This window comes from Cheilinus undulatus, linkage group 11 (genome assembly GCF_018320785.1).
Source record: "Cheilinus undulatus linkage group 11, ASM1832078v1, whole genome shotgun sequence".
Lineage (NCBI taxonomy): Eukaryota > Metazoa > Chordata > Actinopteri > Labriformes > Labridae > Cheilinus > Cheilinus undulatus.
The window spans coordinates 1458207-1479215 of NC_054875.1; the positions used below are offsets into that span (position 1 = coordinate 1458207).

General features: G+C 42.1%; 1 pseudogene; it reads left to right on the forward strand.

The window, feature by feature from the left end:
• The first annotated feature begins 14782 nt into the window (after positions 1 to 14782).
• On the forward strand, positions 14783 to 18722 carry LOC121517058 (annotated as a pseudogene).
• The last annotated feature ends 2287 nt before the right edge of the window (positions 18723 to 21009 follow it).

Genomic DNA, 21009 nt, shown 5'->3' on the forward strand with positions numbered 1-21009 from the left:
GAGCTCAAACTATTTTAACACGTCATTAGACCAGCTGGAACTGCATAAATAAGAATATATGCTCATTACATCCTTTCTTCTAACTCTGTAGACATTTTTATGTGGCCTATTGAACAGGGCCGGTTCTAGGCATGCATACATGAGGGGGCAGGCAGAAATGTGAAGGGGGCAGCATGCTTACACATCATGCTCCAGCATATTTGTTGTTGTTGTTGTCTGTGAGGTACCAGCAGCATCACTGCTACTGGTACAACCAGGAGCAGCACTACCTTTTTGAAAAGCTCTGAAAAATGGAAGCATCGTGCAGAACTGAAGGAAACTTTAAGTCCAATGGCAAAATTGTGTTGTTATGCTACGCTGTTGTGATCAGTTTGAGTTTGTAGAAAATGGATGCAGAAACGCACATGAAGCTCTTTATGAGCTGCTGAAAGCAGTGGGAATGGAAAGAGAGTAAAAGCTTTGTAAAAATTACTGTGATTACTATCATTATTATTATCTAACCACCTCAAACCAGCATGCAGAACTAGAGACTGGGTGGGGCTTCTGTAGCAGGCATGAAAACGGGTCAGGGGTGAAAAAGGTGAGAAGGATACGACCCCTCTAGGTGGGTCCGGGGGAATTCTCCCCCGTAAGAAAATTTTGAATATTTCATATTTAAAGCATCAATCTGATGCATTTTGAGAGAAAAATCAAGCAGAATTACAAGACAGTATGAATGTATAATAAAGTCTCTATCTATACATGGTCACATTATGCTATATAAGAAATGAGACTGACAACTTCTCTCATTAAATGCGCAACAGCACAGCTTTAATGTAGTCGCTCAGATGTGCAAATGGTCTATCAGTATTATCATCAAATACAGACCCTGACAATGACAAACCTCAGACCACACTTATGTATGACAGGCCGTATGTGCTTACCAGCCAAGCCTCTCCATACAGCTCACTGCACAATTTTTCCAGATACAGCTGATAGTTTCCAGCCCAAAACTTGTCCAAAAACTACCAGAGTGCACAAAACAGCCCAATAATCAATATTTAGTGCTTTTTCTTTTGACGAATATACAAAACTCCATAAAAGTCCACTGACAGTTTAAGTACACCAAAAATAACTCCTATAACAACAAGCAACAACAGTCAACCATCACAACATGCTGATTTCAGGTGCATGGCCTCCACCTGCATCTCTGTTCCTCCAAAAACGGCAGATCTTATGAAGCTCAACAACATAACAGAATTAATCTGTATATTTAATATCATTGATACAGCAGCTGGTCAGGGTTAAACACACACTCCACTTTCAGAGAGATAAACAGACTTATCACAATTATTATAATTAACAGGTGACAGACATGACTGTATTATCTCACCTGTACATGCTGGGGTTTCTCCTTTAACACTGATGAAGAGAACAGAAACATCTGATCATAACATCTGTCTACATCAGTGTGTGTGGCAGCTGGGTGTGCAGTTCAACAACATGAGGCTAATTCATAACTCTCACCAGAATGTTTAGCTAGCTATAATGAATAAAACTGCAGAGTTCGACTTTGTGTCTACTTTATCAGGACCCCCACTCTTCCTAAACAACTGGACGTTTTCCAGCTTTGTATAAGCTTTCTCTAACTCAGTGCAGGCTACTGTGGGCCGTAGCCAACGCCAAAAAACAATATTTGCCGTCTTTATTGGTCTCCGAGAGTTTAGCTCTCTTGCAGACACGCACACACACATAAAAACACACACGGCACGACGTGCACAACCATCTCTCGCTGGCGCGCGCTCTCTCCCAATCACATCCCTGCTCCCTCCATTGACCTCTCCAGGATACTCAGAGTGACTGACAGGCTACTGAGGCGCTGGGTGTTTCCTGGGAGGAGGGTCTATGCTGACTGCAGACAGTAGATCCCACACAGCCACCCGGCACACAGCATGGAGCGGAGGGCAGAGAGCGATGAGGAAGCTCGTGCCCCTTTCGGTGGATTTGATTTGACACCACAGCCAGGACCACAGCCCTAAGACCACAGCCAGGACCACAGCCCTAAGACCACAGCCAGGACCACGACCCTAAGACCACAGCCAGGACCACGACCCTAAGACCACAGCCAGGACCACAGCCTTAAGACCTCAGCCAGGACCACGACCCTAAGACCACAGCCAGGACCACGACCCTAAGACCACAGCCAGGACCACGACCCTAAGACCACAGCCAGGACCACAGCCCTAAGACCACAGCCAGGACCACGACCCTAAGACCACAGCCAGGACCACGACCCTAAGACCACAGCCAGGACCACGACCCTAAGACCACAGCCAGGACCACAACCCTAATCTCAGACTCCAGACTCCTCTGCTGTTTTTTAACAGTGAATCACCAACAGAGTAGCAGGTCTGGATTTCCCTCGCCTCCACAGGGAAATAAATCATCTCTTGATTTGACTCAGGCTGATGACTGTTCATGTGAAAGTGATCACTATTCAGGGTTTGGATGATAAGAGTCCCAGCCGCTCAGTGAGAGATTCATTCCTAAACTATGAGCATCAATGCTGAGGATCTGCAGCTTCATTTTTCCACCAGATGTTTGTGGGTGTTGGTGTTGATGCAGCCTAAAGAAATTCTGGGTGTGAATATTTGAGGGTGTGGTGTGGTTGATGTCTTCACTCTGACTTTTAAATACTTAAAAACATCAATGCAATCAACCCTGACCTCATGGGAGAGTGGTGACCTCCCTTTAGGATCCCTTAAATCCTTCATTCCTCTATTTATCCTGGAGTTTCCCTCTAAGAAACTAAAACCTCTTTGCTGCAGAGACAGCAGTCTCTGTCTCAGTCCTAAAGTCAGCGTTTCCCTGAGAATATTCCCTCAGATCTTTCCTCTTCCTCTGATCAAGCCAAGCAGAATGAAGAAGACTCAGGTATCAAACAGTGAATGTTGGCATTCTGGATCTGAGCTGTCTGGTCTAAACTCTGATGACTGTTCTCGTCATTCTGGTCTGGTCTTTTAGCTCCACTCGTCTTCTCTCCTCTTATCTGTGGTCTGTCCTCAGTCTTCAGTCTGATGTCCACCAAGTTCTCCAGACCAATCACAGCAGAAACTCCTAAATATTGGTTCAATTCGCTGGTATTTTACTGTCTAACTGTTAAAGAAATCTGCTTCTCATTTTAAAGATCCTGTCCTCAGTTCAGCTCCTGCTATGTAGAACATGTGAGTGATGTGTAAACAGACTGCAGCCGCTCCTTTGGCCCTGATTTCTGGTATTCTCTGGACACAGACTAGTCCTGTTCTCTCCTCTTCTGCAGACCAGACACTCCCTTTACATTCACATTATCCAGAGTCAGAATGTCTTAAATCCCTCACAATTTCATTTTTCCCTGTAATGTTAAAAACGACTGTTTCATTTCTAACCCCACTGTTTTGTCTTGGATAAGGTGTTTGTGGTGGTTGGAGAAATCTCTGAAGAAAAGTCTGGATCTTTCTTATTTATTTACATAAGTTCATCTAGTTAACTGAAACTAAATAAAAACTAAGCTTTATCAAAAAAAAAAAAAAACAGAAAACTAACTAAAACTGTATAGTGCACTTATAAAACTAACTAAAATCAAATAAAAATGGATAAAAAATATCCTCAGTTTTAGTCTTTGACTCAACCAGACTGGCTGGCACCTACACCCAAGTCTGAGGAGAGTAAAATGGCCTGATCTGATTGGTTAAGACTTCAGAAAGTGGTAGTTTTATGTCTGGAGTTGTATTCAAACATCATCATTACGTAAATGCAATGATAAGTGAAGAGCAGCCTGTTTGAATATGTTTTTAAAAATGTATGATGCTCACTCAGCCCCGACATGTATCGGTAAAAAACTAAAACTAACACTAAAGCTACAAAAAAGGAAACTAAAATGAAGCGTTTTTTCAAAATAAAAACTAAACTTAACTAACAAACCAGCACTAAAAACTGAAATCAAACACAGAAAGTCAAAACAAAATAAAAATAAAAACTCATGAAAAATCCAAAACTATTGTAACCTTGGTCCCGACCTCTCTTTTTGATGCATTTTTGGGTATCATGTTTAGAGGGTCAGTGTATTTTCTGGCAGATCCATTTCCCGGTTGAAACCAGACTCAAAAAACTGGGAGACACTCTTGTTATTCTGTTTTCTTCATTTTTGACCAAAAAAAAGAAAAAAAAAAAAAAAACGGGAAAACGAATTTTAAAAAGGGCCAAGTTTTGTTTTTTCAATTCCATTATTTTGTTTTCTTCATTAAATGAAATACTTGAGGAAAAGGAAATCCTGCGACCCATTAGGAAAGGTGAGCAGAAATGGATCTGCCAGAAAATACCCTGAGCGGACAGCTGCCTGATACTGGAACGGCAGCTGCTCAGCTGCACCCAGGACCCGGTGGGCTGGTCCAGACTCCAGGGCGACTGCATGCATCATGGAGGGGTCGGATACCTGGAGGCGGGGCATGCATGTAGCTCAGTACCAAGGCTAGTGAAGTACTGAACCAGCATGCTCCCATACTTGGCCTGACCCTGATCAGGATCTAATTTTGGCCTGAGGTGGGGATTGGACAGGATGGGATCATTCTTAGACAGGACTGAAGTGAACATGTAGGTGGAGCAGGTTTAGTCCACGGTTGAACAGGATTCATGGACGAGTCTCAGCAGGTCTGAGGGAGGATTCTGTTCACTCTTCCTTCTAGTCAGCCATCATAAAGCTGCTGTTAATGCTGCTGTGATAAAGACTGATGGGTTTACTAGACCTGAAACTCTCATTTAACACACTTATCCTACCGGGGTGTTCATGCAGAGATTTATCAGTCATGTTTTTACCATCACTGCTGTAAATGATGATTATTTGTGTGTAGAAATATCTGTGACATTTTCGAGGTCAGCGAATTGAAAACAGAACAAGGAATCAAGACAAGCTGCACGTGATGTTTTCAGGAAGTGAAACAGCTGATAGACCTTAAAAAAGAGGTTTATGGATAAACATGACCTTAGGGAGGATCAGCAGATGGAAAATGACCAACACCACCATAAATACATGCTGCTGGAGACCATTATAAAGAGGGGAATTACATTTTTATCCTGCTTTACTGATACAAATATGCTGAACTAAATTATACTGAGTATGACTGTAAGACTAGACTAAACATGGACCCTGGTTTAGAGGAAACTACCATGTTAGTAACATTCCCCAGCTGGTCTTCATCCCAGTGAAGAGTCTGAAATCTTTACTTATTCAACAGTCATGGAGGACTCCACCTCTGGGTCAGACAGGGCTAACAGCATAAACAGACAGAGAACTTTCTAAAGAACTCTGGAGGCTCAGAAAAGTCCTTCACAATAAATCAGGTTTTCAAACTGAAATCTCAGTTTTAGTTCGTAGTTTAGTCAGAAAGTGCTGGAACAAGATTTACCAACATGTCGCCTTTTTAATCATTTATGTTGACTAGAAACGGTGTCATGGTTTAATTGGTGCTGGATTAACTGCTGACCCTCTCTTTAAATTCCACTACATCTCTTTACTTCCTGTCTGTAAATTATCAGACCTTTGGAGGTGTTAATGTCACAGACTGGTTTCAGAGTCTCAAAGTTAAAAACACAGAGGGGACTCTGCAGAAGCCTGATCAGAATCAGAACCAAACATGGCGGTGGAGGAACCAGATCTGCTCGGAGTCCTGCGTCTGCTGCTGACGCTCCACAAACCCTAACAATGAAACATTATATACTAATATTTTAACAGCTTCTTTAACATTCTAATCAGATCTGATCATAAATATCAAATATAAATTGTTTGTTGGGACTTTAACCCTTCCAGTGCCAGTTTAAGTGCAGAAACAGTAAAGTTTGTAGGGTAAAAACACAAAGAATGAATATTTTTCATAAACTACATGCAAACTGGATTTCCTTGAATGGGATTATCACAGCCTTGATTATGCTAATAATGAGCAGCAGCTTTGATTTTTATGCATATTATTTTTTATTTTATTATTGTAATAAATCTACTACTGTAACTGACGTGTGTCTGTGTGGGTTTGCACACCCCATCTTTGCTCCAATCATCTTTGATTCCTCTCAGAGGGCTTCTTGGGTGTACTGGTTTCAAACTGGGGCCTTAAAAAAATCATTAATATGTAGAGATTCTTTATAAAATCCAAAATTGTTGCGCTCCAGTTTGCCATCTCCATCCAGCATTAAGTCACCCATGATAGCAGTGGTTCCCAGCCTGGGGTCCGGGCACCCCTGGGGGGGCGTCCAAGATCTCAGGCACTGACACTGTCAAAATTAGATGTACAATAGCATGGCATAAACTAGGGTTCAGGCACATTTCCAACTTTTAAAGTGAAAAATTTCTATTTTTTTCCCCTTGTTTAAACAGATCTTTAGTCTAGAACAGGTGTGTGTGTAGGCCTGCTATGTCGCTGATTTGATCAATGAAAACAATGAAAATTGATGTGGAGTTCGAGGTGGTTCCTGTGTGTGTGTGTGTGGGGGCTGGGGTGGGTGTGAGTGGGGGGTGTAACAGTTTAACTGCTGCTCTGTCAGCTGTAGTTGCTGGTGTTGTGTAAACATGTTTAAATATGAGTCTGACTCCACACTTCTGTTTATCCCATGCTGAGCCATTTCTTGCTATAAGTGGACTATGCAAATACACAGGACCCCACAGGACCCCACAGGGCCCCACAGGACCCCACAGGACCCCACAGGACCTCACAGGACCCCACAGGGCCCCACAGGGCCCCACAGGACCCCACAGGACCCCACAGGGCCCCACAGGACCCCACAGAGCCCCACAAGCCAACAGGGGCCCCTATTGCTCAGAGTGGATTTTTGCTAACTCAGCTGAGTGAGTTGCAGTCTCCCTCTTTGCCACATTTATTAGAATATTTATTGTGATAACAGTTTGCTAAAGTGGATAATCCTGCCTCTATTAGAGCTGAGTTAGGTTTTTGATGTAGTGCTTTGTTTTAATCAAAATAACCATCATATGAGAAACAGGACTAAATGTACTTTAAATGCTTTGTGCTTTAAATAAAACACAAGTTAAGACCATAAATAATGTAATCTGAGAGGTTATCATGACTGTAGCCTTTCTGCTTGTTAAGTGTAGTAGATTGTGGTATGTATAGATCATCTAATGGATCAGGAACCTCTCCATCATAGGTTGGCAGACTAGGGGTCCCCAAAGACATTTTGAATAGGGCCCCACAAAGCTAGAAACGGCCCTGATCCCATGCAGAAATGAAGAAGATCAGGTTAGCTCTAAAATCCAGACTAGCTAGAACATGTCCACCAGTCAGCCCCGTATAGAAAGGTGTCAGCTTGCAGAGGATCCACATGTCGGCTGTCCCGTCTTGGAAGGTTTCTGGAACGCTGTTCCTGACCCCCTCATTACTCTGCTAACAGTTAGAACTGACCCACATCCCCTCATGTCTCTGACTGGGCTCGTTCAGGAGGAGATGCATTTAGCAGTAGGAGGCCAACGCGTCGTAGCCTTTACCCCCTTTAATGGTTGGGACACCCTCTGCTCCACCCTCAGTATCTCACTGGAGAACACACGGACTCATGGACCTGAACCTCGCCAAAGTCATAAATACACTGCGTGGTTCTGAAAGGAACTTTAATGACGTGTGGAGACCCTTCTCGACTTTTTAACACACCCTCCACACAAGTAAACAACAGTTGGAAGTGATGTGTCTGAGCCTTGACCCGTCCTCTCTACGGTCTGGTCATGTGACTCCTGGTCAGCTGTTTGTTTCGTTAGTACCAGGGCGTCATAAACGCATTATTGTATTAAAAATGTGTGGATCATCTTTAAGCAGCAGTAGTCTACTAAAAAAGAACTTGGGGTCTCCAAGCCTGGCTCTGTGGGCTCTCTGTCTAATGCCGCGTTCCAGGCAACCCGTAACTCGGAAATTTCCCAGTTGAAATCTCCGATTTCTGACCTGAAAGCGTTCCAGGCAAATTACCACTTCGGTTTGAGCGCAAGGAATTCTGGTATGTAAACAAACCAACATGGCAGACATTATAAGATTTATGCTTAATCATTTCAATCACCAAAGGAGCCTGCAACTTGCTCATCTGAGTGAAACGGAGGAGGGGGAACGGCGCATAAGGTAACAGAAGCTTATACTTTACATTTTACGGTATTTGTCGGTATTTTGAAACGCTGCCATATTGTTTAGGCAGTGATGTGACGTCACAAGTCGAAACTCGGAGTACATCGATCTGGTACGAGTTCACGGGTGGGAAGTTACAAGTTTGACTGCCGTTTCAGTGCACTTTCACGAGTTACAGGTGGGAAAAACACGAGTTACGGGTTGCCTGGAACACAGCATAACCCCAGATGCCACTTTTGTGCAGTTGCACGCTTTTGCACTGTGAGTGAAGGCGCCTTGTTAGTTAACCACTCGCTGCCTGTGAAGGCGAGGGTGTGATTTCTATTTGACAATGTGCTGAGCTTCATTGTGCAGAATTCACAGTTCTGTCTGTTCCTGTTCCTCAGCTTTTAGTTTCACTTTAACGCCGTGACCTCTGAGTAGTGTAAACTGGTGTCAGGTAAAACCAGAGAGCAGAGATGATCAGTAGAAATGTCTCCTATGTTCCTGTAAAACGTAAAAATTCCTCTTTTTGATTTCATTATAAGCTGTTAATGTGATTTAGACATTTTAAGATGAAATCTTCCCAGTTTATCTGGGTAGATTGTACTTGTCTAGGTATTTAGGTGTCATGTAGTCATTATATTAGGTACATTTACATAATCAAACTTAATGTAAAGTGATGTGCTCAGTTTTATTGGGTAGACTCTGTGGGTTATTTTTTGTAGTTGTAGGAGATTTGTTCCTCATCCAGACTTCATGTCTGTCATCATGAAGATCCATCCTGCAAAGCTTTAAGCTGATACGTCTGATCCTGAGAGAATGATGGACCAATCAGCATCATTAGAGGAGAGCTGTGGTGGCTTCAGGTTTAGCTGCAAGCCTGTAAACAGTGGCGGGCCCTTTAATTTACCAACCGGCTCCACTGTGAAGAACGGCTGACTCTGGTTCATCTCTCTGCAGTCATGCATGTCTACTAATGAGACTGTTCGTCCAGTCACCCTCTGACTTGTTTTTTGAAAACTTCTGTCTTTCTCTAACACGTCTACGGATGTGAAATATATTTCCACACTACAGAGATGTGAAGCAGACATTCGCTTATAGAGACAGCTGGGCTGTTATTGTGACCTGGAGTGGGTGAGAGGAAGGAAACAGATGAATGGATGGAAGGATTTTAAACAAGAAAAACCTGCTCCACTGTTCGTTTCCTTTCCTGTAAATTTAACCAGACTGATGGGAAATAATGCCATGATCGTTTAAAAAAACCCTAAAGATCTTTGCAAACACCTGTGACTAAAAGAAAAAGATTTTGTCCTTGGAGCTCTCCCATGATGCCGTTGTTGCCCAGTCTCTTTCTGATTGTTGAATCATGAACTCTGACCTTAACTGAGTCAGTGAGGTCTGCAGGTCTTTAGGTGTGGTTCTGGGTTCTTCTGGGACCTCCTGGATGAGTTGTCCATGTGCCCTTTGGTAGGCCGGCCACTCCTGGGAAGGATCACCACTGTTCAAAGTTGTCCCCATTTGTGGGCAATGGCTCTCACCGAGTCCCAAAACCTTAGAAATGTCTCTGTAATCCTTTCCAGGTTATCTTTGACTAAAATTTAAATTAGTCTGATGATCTGAAACATTTAATGTGACAAATATGCAGAAAATGAGAAATCAGGAAGAGGACAATTCTGTTTCACTGCAATGTTACTTAAATCAGTGGTTCTCAAAGTGGGGGTCGGGACCCCCTAGGGGGTCATGAAATGCCTTCCAAGAAACAAAGAATATTTTTAAATGGTCTTAATTGTGTATTTTGCACATTTCTTTAGAAATACATGCATAAAATGGATAAATTGAAATAAAAACATGATCATTTGTTTAAATGAATGCTGAAGTCAAAGCAATGTTTAAAAAGTCCTGGACATGACGAATGCTGAACGCACGGCTCTGTTCAACTGCCACAACCAGTCTTCAGACCAGTGGGGTCCCCGGTCTTCGTCAACATTGGTTTGGGGGTCACAGGCTGAGGGGTTTAGGAATCTCTGTCTTAAATCAGTCACAGCGAGGGAAAAAAAAATACTTCAAAGTCAAAACGTCAAGAAAAAAGTCCAAATGTTGAATTAAAAAGTACACATTTCTAGAAAAAAATGAGATGTCAACAGTTAATGTCCAGAATAAAATGTCAGAACTCTGAGCAATTTCACTAGAATATTCAGAATATCCTCCAACAGTTTCCTACGTTTTCAAATTAATTTTAGGGAATTTGTTTGGATATTTTGGGGGATTTGTCTGGAAATTTTCCATGAAATTTCAGGCAAATTTATTTGTAAATTCTTGTTAAATCGTAAAAAATTTGGAAACTTTTAGGTGTAGTTTGTTTTAGAATTTCATGCTATCGCTTTTGTTAGTCTTTTATGTCCATTTTATTCTGTTGTATCATATGTGTTATTTCTTAAAAGCCTAACCAGGGACAAGGACTGCAAATTAGCCATGGCTAGATGTCTTTTATACATTGCATCGGTTGCACTGTAATTAAATGCAGCAATACTTATGTGTTGTCCCTGACAAATAAACAGAAAAATAAATAATGAATAATAAATGAATGTCCAAAAAAAAAGATGAACACTGAGCAACACGTCCAAATGTTGAAAAATTCGATGAAAATATAAAGAAAAAAATCAAATGCCAAGAATTAAAGTCAAAATGTTGTGATTAGGTCAAAACATCGAGGAATGTTCATGAAAACGATGAGGGAAAACTCGGAATATGAAGGAACTCAGATGTGGAGGAGAAAAGTCAAAATTTGAAGGAAAAATCCTGAAATGTTAAGAAAAAGGGAAGAAATGCAAATGATATTAAAACAGCAAGTACAGAACACGTGAAGACGTTTAATTTTGGTTTTAGTAAAAAATTCTGCTGTTCCATTTTTGGCAAAATTGTCCAGAATTTCCACAGAAGGTTGAGGAATTTCTCTGGAATATCTGGTGGATCTGCTTCAACTGTGTCTGGAATTTTCAGGAATATTATTTAGGAGTAATTTTACATTTTTTCAAGTGTTTGATTTGAAGTTTTTGAGGGATTTGCTCTGACAATTTCAGGTTGGAATTTGGGGATTTTATTTGTAGGTATTTGGGAATTTCACTAGAATATTCAGTGGAGAATATCCTTCAACATTTTCCGACATTTTCAAATGAGTTTCAGGAAATTTGTTTGGATATTTTGGGGAATTTGTGTGGAAATTTTCCATGGCATTTCAGACAAATTTATTTGTAATTTCTTGTTAAATTGTAAGAATTTGGAAACTTTGGGTGAAATTCTTTTCAGAATTTTGAGGATTTTCATGGAATCTTAAAAGTTTCAGAAAATTTGACTGAAATATTTGGGGAACATTTTAAGAAATCTGTTTTTTTAACAGGAGTTTTAAAATGTTTTCCTCCTTACAGACTATTTTTCATATTTAATATTACTCTTATGAGAACTCTAATCAATCTGATCATACATTTCTTGAAAACTTTGTGAATAAAATCAGATAAATGATAAAAATTCCCTCCATTATCAGTTTCCAAAAACACCGCACGTATCAGATAGGACACAAAAATGTTGTTATAAAGTTTAATGAACATCACAGCTCCAAACATGAGGTATCAGGATTCAAGAATTGAAAGGTTTGTCTTGGACATTTTGGGGGATTTTTCATGTTTTATAAATCTTTGATGATTTGAAGGGCAGTTTTCCACGTCCTCTAGGGAAATATTAAAACTGCTGTGTCATGCAGTGATGATACAAGCATGTGGTTCTCATGTGCTGATATCATTTGTGAAGACCTGATCAGGTCTCGCTGATCCCAAATCAGAGGGAGGAACTAAAACTGCGTTCCAAACAAAGGTCACAAAGGTTAAAGCCTGTTACTGTCACGGGAGTTTTTATAGCTGTAGTAATAATAGTCATAGAAAATCCCAGCTGGGTAGAAAAACCATTAAAGGGATCTACTGTACTATCTTTACTCTGATATAGAGACGTGTGGGGGATTTTGGAGGGGCTTGGACTTTGATGTTGGGGACAGGGATCCTTCATGGGGACTTTTAAGCATTAGGATCTATGTTGATGCTGATTTATTGATCACTGGCTCCTTATTCATATCTGAACACACGTCTGAATGGTTGAATGTCATTTCAGACGTTTACCTCATATCTGATCTCCTAGAATGATGAAATCTTTGCCCCCCTCACAACACGGGACCCCAGGCTGCCCTGTAGCTCATGGTAACCCCCTTTGGTTCCTCCTGCTAAACTCAGAGTTATGTTAACCATCTCTGTTTACATGTCTGTGGGCTGTTTTTAGCTGAATGTCTGACAGACGCCGACTTCTGCTCACAAAACTAAAACTAAAGTCTACTGAGAATATGTGGTTTACATGTGTAATCATAGTTCACATGTAGTCCATGCAGATTCACTCAGCTAAAGCAGACGTAGATCTGATAGCAGAGTCTGCTCGCTGCAGATAAGAGTATCTGCTCCAACAAACACGAACCGTCAGACATTAGCGAGGCCGGCTCTAGCTATTTTGGCGCCCTAGGCAGAATTTCAGTTTGGTGCCCCGCCCCCCGGTTCAGTAAATTCAATGGAATAATGTTGATAACCACAGATTGGAAGCTGCTTTTCTAAACTTAACACACAAAATTAAATTTCAGAAGCATTTCAGAAGCACCTGCAGCAGTTTCTTGTTAGTGAGGATGCTGAGTAAGCATCCTCACTATTGATATTCACGTCGGCCATTTTGTTTATGATTCTTCTTCTGTGTCGGCTATCTCCTCCTTCATACTTTGTTGAATCAACACGTTTAAACTTTAAAAAATACAGTTTCTTCATCATTCAATGGCTATGACTTTTCTCATTTCTAACTTTTATATACATATTTTTTAAATATAGCTATTTTCAGCTATTTCTATGCTTTTTCAGCCATTGAATGCAACTTTCAGCTACTTTTAGGCCAAAATCGGCTATTTTCCTGCTATTTTCAGCTTTTTATTCTATTTTCAGCTATGTTAAGGCTACTTTCAGCTACACTTAAGCTATTTTCATCTATTTTAAGGCTATTTTCAGCTTTTTATGCTATTTTCAGCCATGTTAAGGCTACTTTCAGCTACTCTTAAGCTATTTTCATCTATTTTTAGGCTATTTTCAGCTTTTTATGCTATTTTCAGCTATGTTAAGGCTACTTTCAGCTTTTTTAGGCTACTTTCAGCTATTTTTATCCTATTTTGTTGCCACTGAATTTCATTTTCAGCTATTCTTTTTTTTTTTTTTTTTTTTTGCCATTTTCAGCTATTTTTGTGCTTTTGGCTATTTTCAGCAGTTCTTCCACAATTCAGCTCTCAGCGTCCCCAGTTTCAGCTGAAATTGCAATCTTGATCTAGTTGAGAATGATACTGTTAGGTCTACTAACAGAACCCGGTCAGAGGGCTGCGCTGGGGTCAGTCTGAACTTCAAATTTGCTGGAATTAAAACTGTTTTAGTAAACAAGGAGCAGTCTAGGTCATTAAATGACGCTCAGGAGCTTTAACGCTCCTCATAGCGCTGAAGATGAACGTCTCCACTGATGAGCCTCATGACACACAGGAAGAAACTCTGGCACAGAGATGCTGAGCCATCATTCTGTTATCTGAGAGGAATTTCCTTCCTTCTCTAAAAGTTGGCCTCTCGTTTAATTTACAGACAAAGACAGGAACAGGAATGGACATCAACAGTAAAAAGGAACTCTCTGTAGGAGCTGACTGAAGTACGCTGAGCTTTTTGGCACTCATGAACAATGGTCAGGAAAATAATTTCACCTACAGCTTAAAACAATCGATGTGTCCAAAAGTCTGTAAATATGACCCTGATGTTACTCTGATTAATTTAACCAGGGTTAGATTAGTCCAGTCTGCTGTTCTAGCTGACCAGGATGTGAGAGTTTTATTTCCTGCTTCATTCAGGGAGAAAACTTTGATTAGAACAGTAAAAATCTTATTTGTCCAGGTCAGTGTTTAAGGCAGTGTTTCCCGACCTTTTTTCCACTAAGCCCCCCCCATATCTAAGAAGAGCTGTGCCCCCCCGACCCCCATGAAAAGTGACTCATTGTTTTTAAAAAATATACACCAGTTTTATCAGTTTTCATCATTTAAAGCCAAAAACACCAAAAGCCTTTAGATTGAACCATTCCTGTGTTTCATCATGGTTTTAGTCTGAATGACCCTCATTTTACCAACCTCAGAGCAGATAGACCATCACACCCCCCTGAAGTCTCTGGCGCCCCTCCAAGGGGGCCCCAGACCCCAGGTTGGGAACCAAGGAGTTAAAACCTCTTAAGCCCTAGCGGGACCAAACCTGGTCCTTGCTCTGTGCCCTCTAGTTTAGCACCAAACATGTTTGTGCAGTTTCCATCTGTTCCACCATTCTTTCAGCTTTCTGAACTTTATTTTGTTGTTTTTTTGTTAACCTTGTAAAGCAGATGGATGCACCTGTTTCCTTGTTTCTCACTGGTGAATCCATCTTCAAAGCTCCCGTCTGAACCGTCTGGACCGGTTAAAAGAAGAACAAAGAACAGCAGTGAGTTGTTTTCTTTTTGTTGCTCTGATTGGCCCGTAGAGATGTGACAGACAGAACGTTCATCCAATCACACTCTGAGTTTTTTTCAAATCCTCTGCCTTTTCTCAGACGTTTCCTGTTGAAGCTTTCCCGGATGGATGTGTGAAATGAAGCTATCTGGTGTGTCAGGTTAGTTTTTAGTGCCACTGAAATTTAATCTGCTCCTCTTGGTGTCAAACTTTAGTTCCTTTGTTAGACTTCCTCTGAAAGGGAGCTACATGGAGGTCTGGGTGATTTGAGGGGAAATAAAATAATCCCATGATGCAGAGACCACCTCTTCTCTTTCTCTACATCTGGCTGGGCTCCCAGTGTGCTGGGAGGGCTGGGGGCGTGCATGGAGAGAGAGAGAGAGAGAGAGAGAGAGAGCAGTGAGGTGAGGCTGGACCGTTTCACCAACGAGGGGCTCAGAGGATAGAGGAGGTCAGGAGCTGATGATCTGTTACAGTGGTGGACCTGTTCAGAATGTTCAGGGCTCATGACGGCGCCCCCCTCAGCCCACAGACCCATCGCCCATGCCCAGAACCGGCCCCGCAGAGAGGAACAGTAGTCTGGCTGTTACTGCAGGAAAATGAGGACAAAGGACAGAGAAATCCTGTTTACAGATAAAGCAGGAAGTGGGGTGGCGCCCTGCTAGGGGAATTCTGTTGCAAAACACAGGAAGTTTCAAATTACAGTTTCAAATCTGCACCTTCAAAATAAAACTCCTCCTCTGTCCATAAAGGAATAATAGAGTCAGTGATGGTTAAAGCTGTCAGAGAGTGCTGCTCTGTGAGTTCAGATATTTCACTGATTGATTTCATCAGAGTTCTCTGGATCTAAAGAGAAATCCAGCAGACAGAAATCTAGCTGATGTTTGTGTTCCTAACAGGACGCTTTCATAGATCTGACTGATTTACAGAAGAAGAAGGGGGGAGCAGAGGACCCCAGTGTTTATTTGACTCCATTTGATATAAATTTCAGTCTGCTGACTGATTCATTTTGTTGCTTTTGATTCTAATGACACTAATGACTAAGAAAATAAGATAAAAACACATTTTTCATTGCAGCTCCTACAGGCCCCCTCCCTACTGAGGGCCCAGTAATCAGTACCCTTTAACCCTGTGATAGGCTGCTGCCCCCACCTACACACCTGAAAGACAAACTTCACCAGAATAATTCCTCATTCTGAGGAGGTTTGGTGAGAATTTACATGTTTTTCTTTTACAGAGGAAGTGAAAATATCACACTTCTTCAAAGTGAACTGCTGTTTAACAGTGAACTCTGTCCTCTGCTGAGGTCAGGTTGGTTTTAGTCTGAGTTCAGTCTGAAGGAGGACGTCAGGTTTAATAAAGATCTTTATATCAGAGAGGAGATCAGTTTGTCAGGGCTGATAGAGAGGAGAGGATGGACGTCTGCAGAATTAAACTGTAAATGAATCTCATGTTTCTGGATCACATGACCCAGAGGGATTAGAGGAACAGATGTGGCCCTTTAAGGACCAAAAAACACAAAAAAAAACCAACAGTCAGCGCTCAGACATTTCCACTTGCCCTTGATAAAGACGGTTAAATGGAAACACTTTGTTGGACCTTTTTTGCTATGTGTTACTCATTTACTGGTTTTTGCCCATTAGCCTCTTTTTTTACACGTTTAACTGGTTTTCACAGCTTCTTTTGCAACTTTTAACTCATATAAACCACTTTTCAGCGCCATTCTTTGCCCATTTTTGCCATTTTTTGACACCGTTTCCCTTTTTCCATGTTGAACTTATTTAACTGTTTTTTGCTCATTTATGCCTCCTGTTCTTGTCTGTTGTTTCATATTTGATACAGACTTTTATGACACCTCTAATCATATGATCAATAAATGACTAAAAAACACTTCTAAATACGATCTGATAAATGATGAAAATGCCCTCAGGTGGATTATCAGTTACCAAAAACACCTGATGAATAACATGAGATATGAGATTTTATGGAAATTTTAATTTTTTTTTGTTTTAATTTCAGTAGAAAGTGAAATAAACATTTCAGTTCCAAAACATGAGAATTTTCTGTCTGTAATTTGTGTCTTCAGTCTTTAAAGGGTTAATATCTTTTTACCCTTTCTCTCCACTTCTTTGTCTTTCCCACAGATGTTCAGTTGTTTTCCATCTCTAAGTTCTGTCAGTGTTTCTGCTTTATTTATGACATCCATACTTGACTACTACAACTGCTTCAGTTTGAGAGTCACTTCTGGAACGGTAACATCTGCAGTTCATCGGCTTGAGAAGGGCATTATCACTGGATGCACCATTTCTGTGATATTGTTCGCCCTGGCCATGAATATGCTCGTGAAGTCAGCTGAGGTGGAATGCAGGGGTCCACTCACCAAGTCAGGGATGTGACAGCCCCCTATCAGAGCATTTATGGAGGACCTGACAGTGACCACAACATCAACTGGGCTGTAGATGGATCCTCCAAGGGCTTGAGCGTCTCATCATCTGGGCCCGAATGGACTTCAAGCCAGCCAAGTCCAGGTCCCTGGTTGTGAGGAAAGGGAAGGTCACTGACCAATTTCGCTTCTCAATAGGAGGCATCCAGATTCCATCAGTTGGAGAGAAGCCAGTGAAGAGCCTTGGCAAGATCTTTGACTGCACCTTAAGGGACACAGCAGCAGTGGAAGCAACCACCGAGCAGCTGGGAGCCTGGCTGACAGCAGTGGATAAGTCTGGACTACCAGGCAAATTCAAAGCCTGGATCTACCAGCACGGCATCCTGCCACGAGTCCTCTGGCCTCTGCTGGTCTATGACGTGCCACTTACCACTGTCGAGGGCTTGGAGAAGAAGGTTAGCTCTTTCCTGCGTAAGTGGCTGGGCCTACCCCGAAGCCTCAGCAGTATCGCCTTGTACGGGAGGAAGAACAAGCTGAAGCTGCCATTCAGTAGCGTGTCGGAGGAGTTTATGGTCTCCCGGGCGAGAGAGGAACTGCTCTACAGAGACTCCAGTGACATCAAGGTCTCCTCTGCTGGCATAGAAGTAAGAACTGGCAGGAAGTGGAACGCACAGGAGGCAGTCAACCAGGCTGAGACACAGCGAGTTGATGGGAACAGTGGCTTCTGGACGGGCAGGGCTCGGCAGCAACCCAAGACCCCGCTACAACAAGGTCTGGGGCAAGGAAAGACGCCAGTTGATCCAGGAGGAAGTCCGAGCAGGGGTGGAGGAAGCCCGCTGCAGTAGGACAGTAGGGATGCGGCAACAGGGGGCATGGACTCGATGGGAACAGGCAGCAGACCGACAGATCTCGTGGACAGACCTATGGAAGTCAGAGCCACACCGGATCAAGTTCCTTATCCAGTCAGTCTACGATGTCCTCCCCAGCCCATCCAACCTCTTCCACTGGGGCCTGGCAGACACTCCACAGTGCCCACTATGTCAGAAAGGAGGCACGCTGGAGCACATGCTGAGCTGTTGCCCAAAAGCCCTTGGACAGGGGCGCTACCGTTGGCGGCACAACCAGGTGCTGAAGGTCATTGCAGAGGTTGTAAGTTCAGGAATCTCTCAGGGGAGAAGCCACAGCAGTGCTCGAGCCAAACAGGAGGGCTGCTCGCAACGGCTCGGGACTGGCAGCTGAAGGTCAACCTAGGGATACAGCTCAAGTTCCCAGAGTCCATCGCAGTGACCACACTCAGGCCAGACATGGTTCTGGTCTCTGAAACAACAAGACAAGTGGTCCTGCTGGAGCTGACTCTTCCCTGGGAAGACCGGATGGAGGAGACCTATGAGAGGAAGAGAGCCAAGTACGAGGAGCTGGCAGACGAGAGTCGGAGCAGGGGATGGTGGACCCGGTGCATCCCCATAGAGGTTGGGTGCAGAGGCTTCGCTGGCCAGTCTCTTGTCAGGGCTCTCAAGTTGCCGGGAGTTAAAGGACTGCACAACAGGAAGGCCATCAAGAACATCTCGATGCCGCAGAAAAGGCATCGAGATGGCTGTGGATCAAGCGGGGGGATCCGTGGACCATTCTTGCTTCTCAGGCACAAGTCAGGACTTGATCACCCCGGCTGGATCACCTGGGCGAGGGTGTATGATGTCGAAAGACCCGAAACACCTGAGGACCCCAGGAACATCACTGAGGATTTGTCTGAGTTGTACCATAAGGTATTTGCCAAAGCTGGTTTTGACCTTTATGTTCTAGTCTGCAGTCTGACCGTTCTGTTCTAATAGTTTAGTTCAGTGTGTGGTCCATGTTGTCAACATCTACAATAAAAATCTCATTCTGTTTAAGAAAAGGTTCAGATTTTTAAAAGTAAAGTCATTTATTTAGCTTTAATAGGAGAGTCTGTTATTAAAGTTCAAATATGTTTATCTCAGGTTAACTTTATAATGGACCGTGGTTTTAATAATGATTAATAACTAAAATAAAGTATAAATGAAGCACATTAAAGAGACTCTGAGCAGCTCTGACACTCACTCTAAAAAATATTCCTGATCTTTACTTTATAAAAGCAATGAAAATTTTTACACTCAAAAATATCCAGTAGATTTCAAAGTCCTGGAATTAAGTAAAACAAATGATTAATAATGAGTAAATCTCACTGATATTTCCACTGATGTCTGCATAAACTGAGGTAGTAGAATAAATTAAACTGAGTAAATGAACTCTAAATATTTTGTAAACCATTCAGAAAAAATGAAGACGACACTGCTCAATGTCTTTTTGTTGAAACTGATAACACCAAAGTTTTTAGGTGGCAGACAGATTTTTGAGTCATTTATATTGGGTAGTTTTCATAAAGCTCTGTGGTCTAGGTCTTTAAAAGTTCTTTGTGGTCTTGTTGTAGTCCTGGTCTGGTCAGACTGAGAGAAGCTGTTCCCGCCAAAACTGCTCCGTTTGAATCTGAAACGTTTCAGAATGACTCGCTCTCTTCCTCAGTTCTCTAGTAGAATAGTCACTAATAACAGAACTGTCTAAGACTTTTGTTCTTAAATCTGATCATTTTAACCCAGATACTCAGAATAATGATGTTCACTGGTTTTATTAAGTCAGAATACCTAAATACAGCTGTTACATTTACTCTGCTCTTCAGTGACATTTAGAGTTTACAGTGGGAGGAGAAAACAAGAACGTGGGGAGAGTCAGGGTTTATCTCACTCAGTCAGCACCACATTTATTTTAGTTTCGTTTCTCTGCAGACGTTCATGAGAAAGAACAGGAGTGTTCAAACCACAGCAACAGAAAACTCTACACAGCATAGACTGACCTCATATACTCAGCATGTGGTGAAAGAATGGAGCATGGTCCTGACTTTAACACCTTCAGCACATAGATGAAGTAAACATCAGTCACTGTCTCTGTCAGTCTCCAGATCCTCTGCTGGGGTTCACTGGTTCTACTGATCATTAGTCAGATCTTTTTAATGTTATTCAGTTTTATTTTGAAGGGGCAGGTTTCAGAGACTCTCATCTAGAAAAGAAAATGGTGATGGAATAAAGTAGACTAGAGATAAAGCAGCTGGGTCTTGGTAGGTGAAGCATCAGTCTGTGCTGCTGCTGTGACTCATGGAGGGTTAGAGGATTTCTCCTCCTTCATGGCTCTAACACATCAGTCAGAATGATCTGGGAGGGGGAGAAGACCCTGGGACCCACATCTGAAATCCTGCTAGGACAGTGGTGTAGTAGAGGCTGTAGCGCTCCATTCTAGTCATTTCTAAGTTTGCAGGAAAGAAAAAGTCTGAACCTTTGAAGTTTTCTGCTTTTCTGCATTAATGATCATCAAATGTGTCCTGATCTGTTTCTAAGTCACAAGTTCAGACAAACACAATGAGTTTAAGCTAAAACCACAGAAATAATCAATATATTTACAGTCTCTACTGAGCATTAAACATCCACAGTGCTGCTGGAAAAGGACTGAACCCTGGATTTAGTCACTGGTTGGTCCTCCTTAGGGGGCAGAACAGAGACTCAGGAGGTCCCAAACATTTCTGTCCCTAAAGTCAGAGAGCTGAAAGTTAGATCTGTGTCACACTGAGAGTTAATGGTTAATGATCACACTTTAGAAAATACAGGAACATGTCTGTGTTCAGATCATTAACACAGATTTAGAGATATTTAGCAGATTTATAGAGGAGGATTCAAACAGGACTGTGGCCTCACTAAGGATCTTTCTATCAGCCTCAGTTATCACCTGGTACCAGATCTGACTCTATTAACCAAGATTAAATGACTGATTTATCCACCACAGTAAATCTAATGATCAGGTCTGTAGAAAGAAAGCTGCTGGTAAATAATCTACTGGTTTATTCAGATATTTAGGAGTAAAGTTCAGAATCCTCTAAAGCA